Below are 14,800 nucleotides of genomic sequence, written 5' to 3'. Positions count from 1 at the left end.
CACCGAGTCAATCACAAAGCAGCCAACGTCAAAGAGTATTTAAGTCGGATGTCTAAGCAGACTCAAATGGTCCTTCTAACCGGCACGTCTTCTATCCCATACGTTTTAGTGCCTTGATCAATAAAAAATAATTCACTGTCATTTTGAAAATTTCATTCCAGTTACTTTTATCATTACAGATCTTGGGTACACCTTTATTTTTTCTTTTCTCCTTGGACTGACAGAGTTCAATTATTATAAAACAGTCGTCTTGTTACAACTATCAACAAAAAAGTTTTTAACAAGTATGACGAGACAAATGTTCTTCTCAGTATTATTTTAGAGTTTTAATTTAAATTTAGTTGATATTTGTAATTCACAAATTTTATGTGAAATTATTTTTGTGTATTCTTTATGTATTTCATTTATGTGATTGACTGCGTCGCTTATTTTTAATATAAAATAACTGTTTCGGCTAATCACGTCAATAGAGTATGTAATGAATATGTAAAAGTGATTGTATATAGTAAAACTCTTTGTAATTAAGACTGACAATTCTACGATGAAACGGGATACTGCGTATTATAATTATTTTAACTTTTTAGAACCAAACTTTTATTTTCACATAATAAAGTTATGTAAAATAAAATTAGCATGTGCATAATTTATAGATTTCAAACGCGATTTAAAGTAGAATACTCTCTTAGTTAGGTCATTGGGTAAGCGCATTAACAAGAATTCATATAAGCCTACAACAATGACTTGAAAACTTGAACATCATCGTTAGACTTCATTTCTCCCATTTGTGTGAGCAAAGTTTGTTGTCATATTTAGGCATGGTTTGTTTTCACAAACCATCTCATCTCATCTCATCTAATTATTACATCTTTATCTAAACTACCAAATAAAAAATAATTCAACTTTTTCAAATTTCAAAATAAAAATAATATTAAAGAAAATTATATTCAACTTTCATTTCATCTCATCTGTGACGCCCTCAGATTCTGCTTGGGATTGGATGAACTCTGAAGCGTCCGGACATGTAACACAAGGTCATCTACCCTCGTTCGTGACAATTAAAGATACAATGCATCTAACATGCATATAGCAATATGCATTATTTGCAGTGGATTATCTTTTTCTTTGAGCAATACATAAAGTACCAGAATGCTAATCCCATACTTAACTACTTATTCATAACTATTCACATATACTGAATTCACATAAACTATTCAAAGACTAGTTTAAACCATGTATGAACAAAAGTAAGGTACCTACAACATGGGCCCTCTCAAACCTCAAAAGAGAAGTATTTAGTACAGATAATATTATCTTAATCTTCATCCTGTACTTCCCAAAGGTTCTACGATCTCCTCCAAAATATCTGCAATATTTTTCACTAGCAATATAGTAATATCCGTGTAGCATCCTATTAGTCGGAAGCTATCACCTATAGTAATTTAAGTGCTACTCAGTTTTGGTCATGCCAACCTTAGCCTGGTCTAATTTGGTTCCATCAATCCTTGTCACAGTACCTATCATTCTGGGGAGATGGTAGTTGGGACCACCACGATGAGACTTGATTACAAATCTTAGCAAGTTAACAAACAATTTAAACTGACAATTTAAACATGCATGCATGATAGTAAAAGCAGTGATCATAAATAAGTATCACGTGAACTGACAAATAACATGACATGTACCGACATGACTTGAACTGACATGAAAAGAACTAAACTAACGTGATATAAACATGATATAAAGCTGAACGTGAAACTGAACATGAATTGAACTTGAACTAAACGTGAACTGAGATTGAACATGAACTGAGTTGAAACTGAACATGAATTTGGAATCTTGTTTAATAATTAAACATGATTAATAAAAGTGAATATATGGATGCTATACACTTCCTCTTAAGTCGTGTGTCTCTGTCGATACCGCATCATAACACGGGTATCTACACCTTTTGTGAGTGTATTAATATACGTATCAGTTCACCAGTATCTATACCTGCTATGAAAAATGTAATATACGTATCTCGTGACAGGTATCTACACCAGCACGAGTACGTATAACATAAAATTGAAAGTATGGGAGGCACCATTGGCGTTAGTGCCTAACTTTGCTTTCGGTGACCAGTTAATTAGACTCCACTTGAAGCCTATTGATTTTTAACTTGTCAATCCAGGAAATTTCACACTAGTTTATACACTTCAGTGTAAACAAAGGAGTTCTACTAGAATATTACCCCATCCTAATACTTAGGATCGTGATAAATATAAACAGACTTGATTTGACATGGAAAAACTATTTTTGAGACACTCTTTACTCGAAACATGACGTGACATGAAATGAAAAGATAGATGACTTGATGTAAGTTAACATGACATGTACGTAAGATGAATTATATGGTATAAAATGAAACAGATAAATATTTCATGACATGGCATAACGTGTAACAGTTAAATATTTTGTGACATGATAAAGTGTGTAGCAAATAAACATTTTGTAAAATAATAAAATGTGTAACAGATAAATATTTTGTGATAGAATTAAATATGTAACAGATAAGTATTTTGTGATAGAATAAAATGTGTAACAGATAAACATGTGGTGTTAGAATAAAATGTGTAACGGATAAACATGTCAAGGCATAGCATGACATATGTAAAAATGCAAGAACATAAACAACTATTCTCTTACCAACACATATACACAATAATTCGATAGTAAGTAGAAGCTAACTTAAAGTGATTGTAGTGTGACGAATTAAAATGTGCAAAATATGAGAAACTGTAAGGAGAGATTTCTAAATGCCATAAACTCCTCAATAACAATTTAGAAATATAAAAATACTGATTTAGAGTATTATCATTTTACCCCTCTACATGTGAGAAAATGACCATTTCACCCATAACTTAAATATTTCACATCCTAACTCCAAAACTCAACCTCATGTAAATTTTGTCTTGAATCCAAATATCTAATTAGAAAAATTTAAAACACATCACAACTAGGTCAAAATGCATGGCCCAAAACATGCATAGGCCAAAACCCTTAATACTTGTTGCAATGCTATCGAACCTCATTTCTCATGATTAAACTGAAATATTGTAACATGCAAAATCATATCCTATGCTCAAATAATATACTAAAGCAACCAACAAAATTTACATCATAAAAGTCACAATTTTCTTCAACACAAAACTTCAAGTTTTTAACCTTAAGCACAACCCTTGATGTTCAAAGTTTTATCTCTTTTCAAAACAACTCCAAGAATTCCAAAAGTTCAATAATATACTCTCCATACATTCATAACACATTTCTAAGAACTATCATACTTTGAGTCATCAAGCCAAAACCACAAGAGTCACAAAACCCAACTCAAAACATTCAATCATCACACTTTCTCCACAACCGAAAATTATGTGGTTTGAGTTTGATCAAATCATTAGATCTGAAACATTTCATGAAATAAATTAGAAATGAAAAAAATTATATGGTTAATAATCAAGTCCTAGAATAGATCTATGCATCAAACATAAGATCACATGAAAAAATTTGCATCAAAACATAGATCTACCTAAAAACATCAAATACAAGACTTATCGGAATCTTTCCATGCATAAGACTTTATATCTTTAAAACCAACCCCATAAATCCTCAAACTAACATCCCAACATGTAAATAAAAGTCCTAGGAACATCATATGTAAATAGTAATTCCATTGGAGCATGATTTCACAAAGAAAAAAAAGAAAAAAAAGATTCAAGTTTATTCAAAACAACATCTATTTTCAACCTCCAAGTTTTCAACTTTCTAGATTTTGTATAACTCTTATAAAAAACTTATAACATGCAATGATCTTCATCAAACTTGTATATTAGCTAAAAAAATCAGATCAAGATCTTGTCAAGGACACCATTAAAAAAATCAAAGAATCACGCACTATTCATTTTATCACCCATAATGACCTCTTCATGCTTAAATAAGCTTTTCACTAATCAAATGACCATGAAATTTAACAAAAAAAAAAAAAAAAAAAAAACACCAACAGAAACTAGACACGATGAAGAAAAACTTATGTGAAGGGTAATTTGTAAAAAAAAAAATACTTAAACAGCTTCAAAAAGGTAGAGATATGTAAGCCAGAAAAACTATCTAAGTGCTTCCCTAGTTTTTTCTCCAAGAAAAGGTTTGAAAGGTGACCAAATGCAAAGGTAATGGACATGAACGACTCTTAAACATCTGGAGGGGTGCTAGAAGGTGTATGAAAATTTTTTTGAGTGATGGGGTATTAGTCAAAACAGTGGGTAATACCATGTGCTACTGCACATAGTTTTCAGCCAACTTAGCACATGGTTTTCAGCCAAGGAAGTTGTCTCGTGAAGGGTGGTGGTGAGGTGGCTCTCGCCCTTCCTATCAAGCCCTATTTGGGCTGTCTTGGGAAGTGATAGGACTTCCATGGCAGAGAGGAAAGTTTCTCCATAAGCTTTGCCTTGGCAACTCAATTTCGTGGGCCTTAACCGAATGGGCTTCCATTTAGTGTTTCAGTGGGGTTTGGTTGGAGTTTGAGTTGCTATCAAGTTCAAATTCAATTTCTCTTGGCCTAATAAAACTATAAAGGTTTAAAAGAATAAATAAGTATATAATAACATGAATTTGAGTGGTTAATAGCATGTAAAAGTGATTTAATCAAGTGATTAAACAGTAAGCTAAAATTGGGTTCAATTATGGATTGGAGGCAAACTTTGGGGTTCAGGGAAACTATTTGGGGTTTCATTTTTCTCTAAGATTTTGGGGTTTAATTGGATTCCAAGTGTTTGGGAATTCTCTAGGGTTGAGACCCTCTTTAGTTTGGCACAAAATGGATGGTTGGATGAAATGAAGTTTTGCTTAGGTGACATGATTACAAAGCTTGATTTCCTTCATATTTTACATCTCATAGTTTTTTTTCGTGCCAAGTGTTTAATACTATTCACAAAGTGCGGCTAAAATCTTACCAATTATCTAAATAAAACTTCTCTAACCTAACTTAAAAATTTTACACTGTGATTTTGAAAACACTAGTTTAGGTGTTAAGATTGAGGCTACTAATCACTCAAAAAAATGCGAAAATAAATTTACACTGTAAAATCCTTAATAATCATACTAAGCTTAAAATGCAAATCTTTTATCAAAATTTGACTCCAAAATACCTTGAAAACTCAAAATAAGTTTTCGAACAAGCATTAGTCTAGAATCGAAAAATTCTTAATGCGCCATAAAATCCTAAACATTCTTCTAAGTCTAATGGCATAGACCATTTCTCATTCTAACGCTTCTAAGTGCTTCAAATAAATAAAATCATATTTCTGGTACTATAGTGAGTAGCAAAATAGATTATACTGACAGACTAAAACTTATACATTTGATTGATTCGTGAAAACTTTCAGAGTTTTAAATAGGTTAAACAAAAAGGCCTTAGTTTCAATCTTTCCACTCCAAGGGATTCTAATAGTACCACCATTTTCCTATGATGTGCATGCCCCATCATGTGTCAAATGGGGTCAGTCTTAATTTTGCAAATATGTGTGAGTAGAGTTTGTTGGATATTAAGTTTCCAGTTTTTCACTATAAGGGATTCTAATAGTACCAACATGATCTCGTGATGTGTACGCCCCTTGCTTATGCCAATGTGTGAGCAAATATTGCTGCCATATTAACTTCTTGTTTTCATGCTTTGAGAGGTTTTGACAATAGCACCATAGCCCCATCCTTATGCCAAATGACATCAGTCATATTTTCACACCAATGAGGGAGCAAATTTTGTCACCATGTTGAATTTTGCTCAAACGGGTTATGATAGAACCACCATGGCCCCATAATGCAAAGCGCATCCTTGTGTTAAACAAAGTGATCAGTTATATTTTTTCACTGTTGCATGATCATAGTTCTTCGCCATATTGAATTATGATATTTTAGCTCTGATGATTTCAATTAATACCACCATGGCCCCATGTATGCCTTATACTTGTGCCAAATGTAGTTTTCCATATTAATAATACTCACCAGTACTACATTGGAGTAGGGGTGCTACTCACCCCCTACAGAGTAGCACCCCTACTGGGCTGGGCCACTCCTTCCTGGCCCCCCGCCCATGCGGGGCAGGGGTGGGGATTTTTTCCCCGCAATCCACCCCAGTCCATGCAGGGGTGGGGTACCCCGTCCACTGCACGAGGTGCAGAGGTGGACCTCCCTCCGTCTGCCCCTCTGACCCCCAATTGGGCCCAAAATGGCAAGAAACACATTCAAACCTTTTTTTGGTCATTTTGGGCCTAAAATTTAACTACAAAAATAAATATATTTAAAAACTGAAAAACAGAAAAAAAAAATTATATGGATAGAAACTATTAACTATATACTAAGTTTCAACTAATACTATTAAGTATTAACTAATAATCATCATTGAGGCACTAAGCTATTACAAATTGCAATGATACAAATTAAGAGAACTAATAAACTATTACAATATTACAAACTCATCTAAAATTGGTAAATATTACATATTGTAATATTAACTATTGTAGCAACATTACAATTAATTGTAAATTAACAAAATCACAACATTTCAAATTTGATCAATTTGGGGTGCTAGGTGGCGATGAGTTCATTGAGTTGTGTCGACAGTTAGAATTGAGATCATAAAACTACAGTATCAATAAGTTAAAAAAAAAATAGAATTATAAAGTTATAAACATGAAACAAAAATTTAAAATACAAAATATTAAAAATACTAACCAATATGAGATTGGGTCATTGGGATGAAGATGAGCATAGATCATTGGGTCCTTAGTATTAGGATTTTGCATATGTATATTGAGAATATAAAAGCTAAAAAACATACAAGAAAAATAATTAAATAATTAAATATTATATAAAATTATAAATGCAAAAAACAATTAAGGGACAAATTGTGCAAACCATGACAATGGTGGGTCCAATACATCCGGAATGAATCCAATATGCACACTCTGATGCTAAAGGCTGACTCTGAGGCTACGGTGCTAATAGGGATGGCCAAAATACTGCGGGCTATCTCTCCAAGGACGGGATACTTCACGGCATTCATTTTCCACCAAGCTAATATATCAAAGTCTCGTGCAAATGGTTTGAAGCTTCGCTGCCAAGTATGTGTCTATCTTTGACTGAGCCTCTGTAGAACTCCAGACTAAGGGGTTCTGCTCCAATCTCTCACCCCAGTCCAATCTATGTCTTTTCCCAACCCCAGCTTCTAGAACCGTTGGGGGGGGGGTAGGTTTAGGTGCAGAAATATTACCACCCTGCAATATGATAAACTCATCAAATAATCTACCTAGGGTTTCCCTAACCCTTGCTGCAATATGCTCTACCCATACTTGCTCGTACACAATTCCCAATCCATATACCATGTCATCCACCTTAAATCGAGGGTCAATAACAACAACTACATATAACAAAATATGTAGGGTACAAATACTTGTCGTACTTCATCCTCATCATCAATGCCATCTCCCGCAGCCTAATGTGATCACCTACAAACATGTCATCTAATTCTTCTTTTACCTTACGTATTTGTTGACATAAATGTTGGGATGTAGGGTACAAAGAACTAGAGAGCGTCGTGCTGACCTCGTAGAAAAGACTAAAAAAATCTACTAAAATAGATACGACTTTCCAATCATCTTCAATAAGCTTCCCTAATCCCCCGTGATCATCAAAATATTTTACATATTGGATGTTTTCATCACCTAATAATGCAAATGAAAACTTATATTCTTGGGTTGCCTCCAACATAAAAACTTTTGAGTTCCATCGTGTAGGCATATTATTACAAAGGCCTTTCTTAGATGTTAGGCCCACAAATCTTGCAGCAACCTTGAATTTCTCCAATCTCGAAAGAGAAGATCTCACCCATCTCACAGTAGTCGTAACTCGAGCAATCGAGTCATGAAGATCCTTCAAACCATCAGTGACAATAAGATTCAAAATATGTGCCACACATCTCACATCAAACACTCACCACCCATGATTGTCTTATTTGCCTCTCTAAATAGGTTTTAATATATCCCAATGCGACATCGTTAGACAAGGCATTATCAACTATGATTGTAACAACTCGTGTCAACCCCCACTTCTTTATTGAGGCCTCCAAGGCCCTCCCAATCGTCTCACCCTTGTGATCGGTGATTTGACAAAATTTTATAATTTTCTTGTACAATGTCCAATTACAATCAACAAAATGCATAATCAAATTCATAAAATTATAATTTTGGATTGATGTCCAAGTATCAGTGGTGAGGCAAACAAATTGATCTGCCAATTGACCCCTCAACTTCTATTTTTTAGACCAATAATATATATATATATATATATATTTTTAAATCCTTTGCCACCATGTGGCGAGAAGGAAATTTAAACCTTGGTTCCAAGTAGTGAGAATACGCTTGGAACCCTTTCCCATCAACAACTTGAAAATATAGCTCGTCCATTATGACCATACGAGTTAGGTGTCTCCTACACTCATTGGGATCATACTTAGTATACCCCCTCAACTTTGTACCCCCACTACTCACATCCACCATTTTTTTAAGTCTAATCTCTAACCTAGATTAGCCATTCTCTTGTAATGATCTTAATATTGGACTTTTTCTGCATTGTTCTTCTAACTACACCTTTATCATATTTCCTATAGTGGCATCCATAAATTTTACCATAGTGGTTACGTTTTATTTGGGGGGTTATTGAGGTCACCACACTTTAGTTTGGTGAAGTGAGACCAAACTATGAAAGCAGGTTTCTCAGTGGGCTTGGGGGCAGGGCAAGGTGTTGGGGCAAGGGCAGGGGTAGGGGTAGGGGTAGGGGTACCCTAGTTAGGGGAACTCACACTAGAATCTACTGGATATTCCATGAACTCAACAATTATAAGAAATATGAAATTATAGTAAACATGCCAAACAATGAGCATCCAACCAAGTTCCATGCATTACAAATGAACATTCACAAATATGCATTACAAATGAAGTGATGATCAAATTGTATCTCGAGTTGTATTAAAAGAAAAACCAGTGCATGCTAGCCCCTATTTCAAGGGCCGAGACATTTGGAGTGAGAAGGTAAATGGAGCCATGTTATTTAAATCACTTATAAAACTTGTACAATAAAAATGATGTCTTTTCATTCATCAAACTAGATCATTCATCAAAAATATTTATACACACGGAAACCTTAAAAAATTTGAATCAAAGTTTAAACAATTCACATGCACATTCATCCTCCACAACACACAATTCACAATCTCATCCACATTTAATCCCATCCTCCATCATCCATATTCCATAAATTAAAAAAAAAAAAGACTAGATAAGAATTTGAGATTAAGAGAAATCAGCCTTACCTTCGTTGACAACTCATGACAACATTGAGAGGACTTACGGTGGGTGAAGGGGAGAAATTTGTAGGTCTGGCCGTTGGGGCTCGGGAGGAATGAAAATGTAAGGGCTTTGGGATTGTGAGGGCACTGATTTGGGGGGGGGGGGGGGGGGAGGTTTATTTGTGATGGTGCTACGGCGTGCGATGGAATCATGGAGCAGGAGGGAGAGAGCAGCACCGAGGGAGTGCTTTTACAAAGATGAGAGAGTCAGAGAGAGAGGAGAAATGAGGGTCACAGGAGAGGGGCATGGGGGGAGGGGGGACTTAAAACATCTTCAAATAGCATCATTTTACCCTTGACAAAACGACGTCGCTTTGAGATTGGTAGATTTAAAAATAGAACCCAGCCGTCAAAACGATGCCATTTTGTCGATGGCAAAACAACGTTGTTTTTATGGATGGGGTGTTTTTTATTTTAAGTATATATAATTATAATTATATATATTATTTATATATAGTATATGAGGGTGGAGTAGGGTATTTGAGGGAAGGGAGCCACCCTCTTCTCGCCACCACGGGGGTGCCAGACGCAAGCACCCCATCCACGTGCCTTGTGGATGGGGGGAGAGGCCCCGCTGCCCACCCATACATTGGAGAGCCATTTAGGGTAGTGAGCCTTTGACTCACTAAAAAACGAGTAGCACAAAGGTTATCCCAAGTGCAGGAGGATGTTGTATAATAATTAGGAATAAATTCCTAGATCGTCTTCTTAGGGAAAGTTACTTAAAATCAAACTCGTTTAAAATGATGGAAATATTTACAAAGAGAAAAATAAAAATGATGGTATGTGCAATGGATGGAAGAGTGCAATAAAAATGAAAAATGGCACTAGTCATGGACTAGATTCATTTTTGAGTGTCGAAATGAAAAGTAAAAGACTAACAAATTGAAATTATTAATAAAAGAGCCAACTAAACTGAACAATCTTAATTAATCTAAATGATTAAACAATGAAACTGAAATTATTTAAATCCTATTTAAACTTTAATCAATCTAATATGCAATTGAACTAAGAAATTAATAAAACTAAGCTAAGATTAAACTAGATTAGAAAGTAATTGATAAAACACAAACTGAAAATTGAAAATGCCCAAAGAAGTGAAAGCTTAAAGAAGTGAGAAAAATAAATAACACGAAATAAGTAAATAGCAAATAAATTGCCCAAACTTCTAAACCAAAAATCTCAAAAGTATTCCATAAACTTTAAACTGAAGTTAAATAAAAATAGAGAATGAAAAGTCTAGACGAAAACTCCCCTTCACCATTCAATTGAAATACAAAACAAAAAGAACGAACTTCTCACGTATCACTCTTGAAAAATAATCTCTAAACCTTTAATGAAAACTCTAGAACAACTCCTCTACTCCCCACGTATGATGTTTCAGAAAAATCAAAAACAAAAGCTTTCAACCGAACCCTTCTTGCAATAAATTAAGGTAGCACACTTAATGAGAACTCTAGAACAATTCTTTACTCCATGAAACCAACTAACACATTTGCAAGAATTTAAGGTATTACACTTAATGAAATAAAATTCTAGAGCAATTCTTAGCACACTTAATAAAAACTCTAAAACAACAAAGCATTGTAGCCAAAAGAAAAAAACTGCCGAACAATAACTGCCTTCAGCATTTCAGCACAACACAACTCCTTCTTTCTTTCACTCACACGTCCCCACCTACTGACCAACCGACCTTCACACTTCAAAAGCAACCGACTCTCTCTTTTAATCAATCAAGCACAGCTCATGTTTCAAAAAATTAAAATCCCCTTCTAGTCGACTTAAGAGACTAGCTAGCAAAAAGAAATCACTCCAAACAGACTAAAAACTCCTACAAGAAATTAAGGCAACACCGACTTCACACTCCCACTTCCCTACACGTCTCTTACTCAGCAACATAAAACTAATCCACTCACACCTTCTCATCCAGCCATTAATGAAAACTCAAAAAAAATTAAAAACTGTCACCGACTCCAAATGAAAAACTGCCAAAGAACATAAGAAAAGAAACTAAAACAAAGCAGAAAATTGTATATCTCTCCACACGTCCAACCATTATTTAATGAACCAATCCACTGACTTCAATGATGTCCAATTCGGTGGAAAGACAGCAACCTTTAATCACAACTTCAATGACAAATTCGGTGGAGACAACAGCCTTCAATCACGACTTTTCAATGATAAATTCGGTGGAGACAATTCGGTGGAGACAGCCAGCTCAATTCCCTTTTTCTCTTCCACCAACCCACGTTTCAGCTAGCTAAAAATCAGCCTCTAATTCCCTTCTTGCTCTCACTTTTTTTCTTTTTATTCAATCATGCACCGGCTCCTCCTTTAATCATGTTTCTGTTTGTGTGTTTCCACTAATGTTCGCGTGCATCTATAAACAACCACCAAAAAATTATCTTGTCTTAGATTCTATGTGAATTTTATTTAAACTAAAAATAAGTAGATAAAAATAACACTCAAACATAAATTGAAATTAAAAAAAAATATTTAAAAAAATATGTTATATATGTGAGGAAATATTGCCCAATTATATCATAGTTATAAAATTAAGCATAAACATGATATCAAATCAATTAAAAATCACAACTTGTATTTATGCTTATTAACCATTTTTTCATCTAAAACCAATAATAATGTCACGAGGAATTTAAAATACATTGATTTTAAATAGTTAAAATATGCAATATCTCAGCTCAATCAGCCTCTCTGATAAACCTTGTAGCTAAAATTCGTTCTATCTCTATGGCTATGACAACATATTTCTTTGTGCGGCAACTCCTTCGCTTCTACTGGATCTTCTTGGCCTCTGAATTTACACAAAGATGATGCTCAATGACCTCGTTGTTGATCCCGGGCATGTCTTCATGGCTCCAAGCGAACAAGTCTCTGTGTTCGATCATGAGTTATTTCAATTGCTGCCCTATCTCGGACCCCATCCTAGTTCCAATCCTTGTTATGGCTTTAAGATAGTTTGGGTCCAAGGTCACGAGTCCAGGAGGTTCATTCACCTCTACTTGCTTAAGATTCTGCTCATTGCTTGTTTCGATCTCATGGTCAATGAGTTTGGGTGGCAGTGGCAGAGCTATACCAAACTCCGATCTTTCTGTCATTCATACATCTCTCCATTCCCATCCCCCTACTTGCAAAATCTTTGAGCTCTTGTACATAGCATTCTCCTTGCCAGTACTTGCTTTCCACATACTTCTTCTACACCTACATTTGTGGGGAATTTCATCTTGAAGTGGTAGAGGCTATGACCCTCAAGCTATTTAGGGTTGGGTTCCCAAGAATAGCATTGTAAAAGGTGGAGGCTTAACTTCCAGGAAGTTAGTCATGGTGGTTGCTATGTAGGGTCTTTTTTCCAACAGACACCAGTAGTGTTATAGCGCTCATGGGTTGAATTGCACCTCCTAAGAACCCTTTCAATGGTGTGGAGAAGAGATAGTCAGCTTGGGCCAATTCCTATCTTTATAAAGGCATCCCGGAGCAGGATGCTAGTCGAGCTACCATTATTGATAGGAATTCTTTAGGTGGTGTAGTTGGCCACCCACAATGTTACCACCAAAGCGTTGCCCTTGGGGTATTGGACTCCCTCGGAATCTTTTTCACCAAAGGATATGGCAATGGCCTTTGGGGGCTTCTCTATTAAGAATACTTCCTCGTATGTAGCCCTTCAAGCATATGTCTATCTACTGGAAGACATGGGGCCTCCCCTTGCAAATCCTCCTTCTATCATCCGAATCTTGCCTAGGGGTGCATTGTTTTTGGTTGGACTTTAGTGTGAAGCATCCTCGAGATTGTCCTTCTTAGCTTTGGGCTTTTGCTTCTATGTGATCTTTGAGTTTGTTCCAATCTCTAGCTTGAAGGCTATCCTTTGGGCGTTGAGTGTTGGGCGACCAACTGTTCCAGCTCCCCATTTTCTCTCATTGTCTCTATCTTCTTCTTTAGGGGATAACAATCTTGTGATGACCCAGACTTAACCCAATCCTCACCTATCTTTTAGTCACCACTAATTTTTATCTTTGGGCCCAATTGATAGGAGTACGCTTAGAAACATGGGTCCTTTTTTTTTTTTTTTTGTAGTGCTTTAGGAGTCCAAGCCCACAAGAAGGCCCAAAAGGCCCATTGGGTTTTCAGTCACTTCAAGGGATTAGGGTTTGAAACCATAGTTGGGGTCTAGAGTTGAGAAGGAAGGAGCCACATGGTGGGGGAAGAACTTTTTAGTTTCCCTAGAAGCTCATCGTTTGAAAACCTAGGGAAGTGGCACCCCATTTTATGTTAATATTTACTGCTCTTCCTCATAAATATTAACATAGAGATTACATACAACCCAAAATAGAATGTTCATCACCTAATAGGTGGCAAATCGAAAGTTGTTGGTCACCCCTTTCCAAAGGATAAGTATAACTCAAAATAAGGCATGGCACCTACGACAGAGACATACCACTTTGTCTTCAGGGTTCGGGTGGGGTTGGATTTTCCTCCTCGGGCATCACTCCTAGTTCTAACTTTGCGTCAAATTCTATGGTTTTGAAAATAAAACCATAGGAAGGTTAGCCAGCCATGACAAATCCTGCTAATAAGAGATAGTATTCTTGAAGATGCAATGAACAATTCATGTAAATAGCAAAAGGACAAATCTATGTATGCTTTGTTGAGGAATCACACTTTAAGACATAAACACATGGATCCATAAAACATGGCAAGGAATCACTCTCTTAGATAAACACAAGCACACACACGCGGGCGCGCACACATACACACACCATATATATATAAGCATGACAAGGAATCACCCTTCGCTCTAGTAGAATAAATTCATAACATTATATTAGTTCTAGAGGTACAATCATCATCATGCAAACATTCGTCACACAAACATTCACCGCCTTATAGGGCAAATAGGGGGCCAGCCGCTCCATCATTGGACTAGGTAAATCACTTCAACCCTTCCAACCTGGTGCAAGTCAACTCGCATGTACCCCAACACACGTTGAATCTCACACAGAGATCATATGTCGCATCGGAGAAACGTTTACTTTGCCAACCAACTCGAAGACACCAACACATGACACGCCAGGAGATTTTGCTTCCCAACTATTAGGAGAGGCCAACACAATACCACCCTACCCCAATCATTCATGGGAAATCCCTCTACCCATTTGAAGCTCATAATGATGTCTTGCAAGAATGGGCATAGGGAACTCCATCCCGCCCCATGAAGATTGATGCACGGTATACATACTCACACAAAGATATAGATACACACCAAGATTAGGAATCAATGAAAACTAGCAAACACATTCAAACTCTCAGAAAATAGGAAATGAACATAAGATAAACATGATGCTCCAAAAC

This window comes from Carya illinoinensis, chromosome 4 (assembly GCF_018687715.1).
Source record: "Carya illinoinensis cultivar Pawnee chromosome 4, C.illinoinensisPawnee_v1, whole genome shotgun sequence".
Taxonomy (NCBI): Eukaryota; Viridiplantae; Streptophyta; class Magnoliopsida; order Fagales; family Juglandaceae; genus Carya; species Carya illinoinensis.
The sequence above is the reverse complement of the archived record's forward strand: the minus strand, read 5'-3'. Positions refer to the sequence as shown.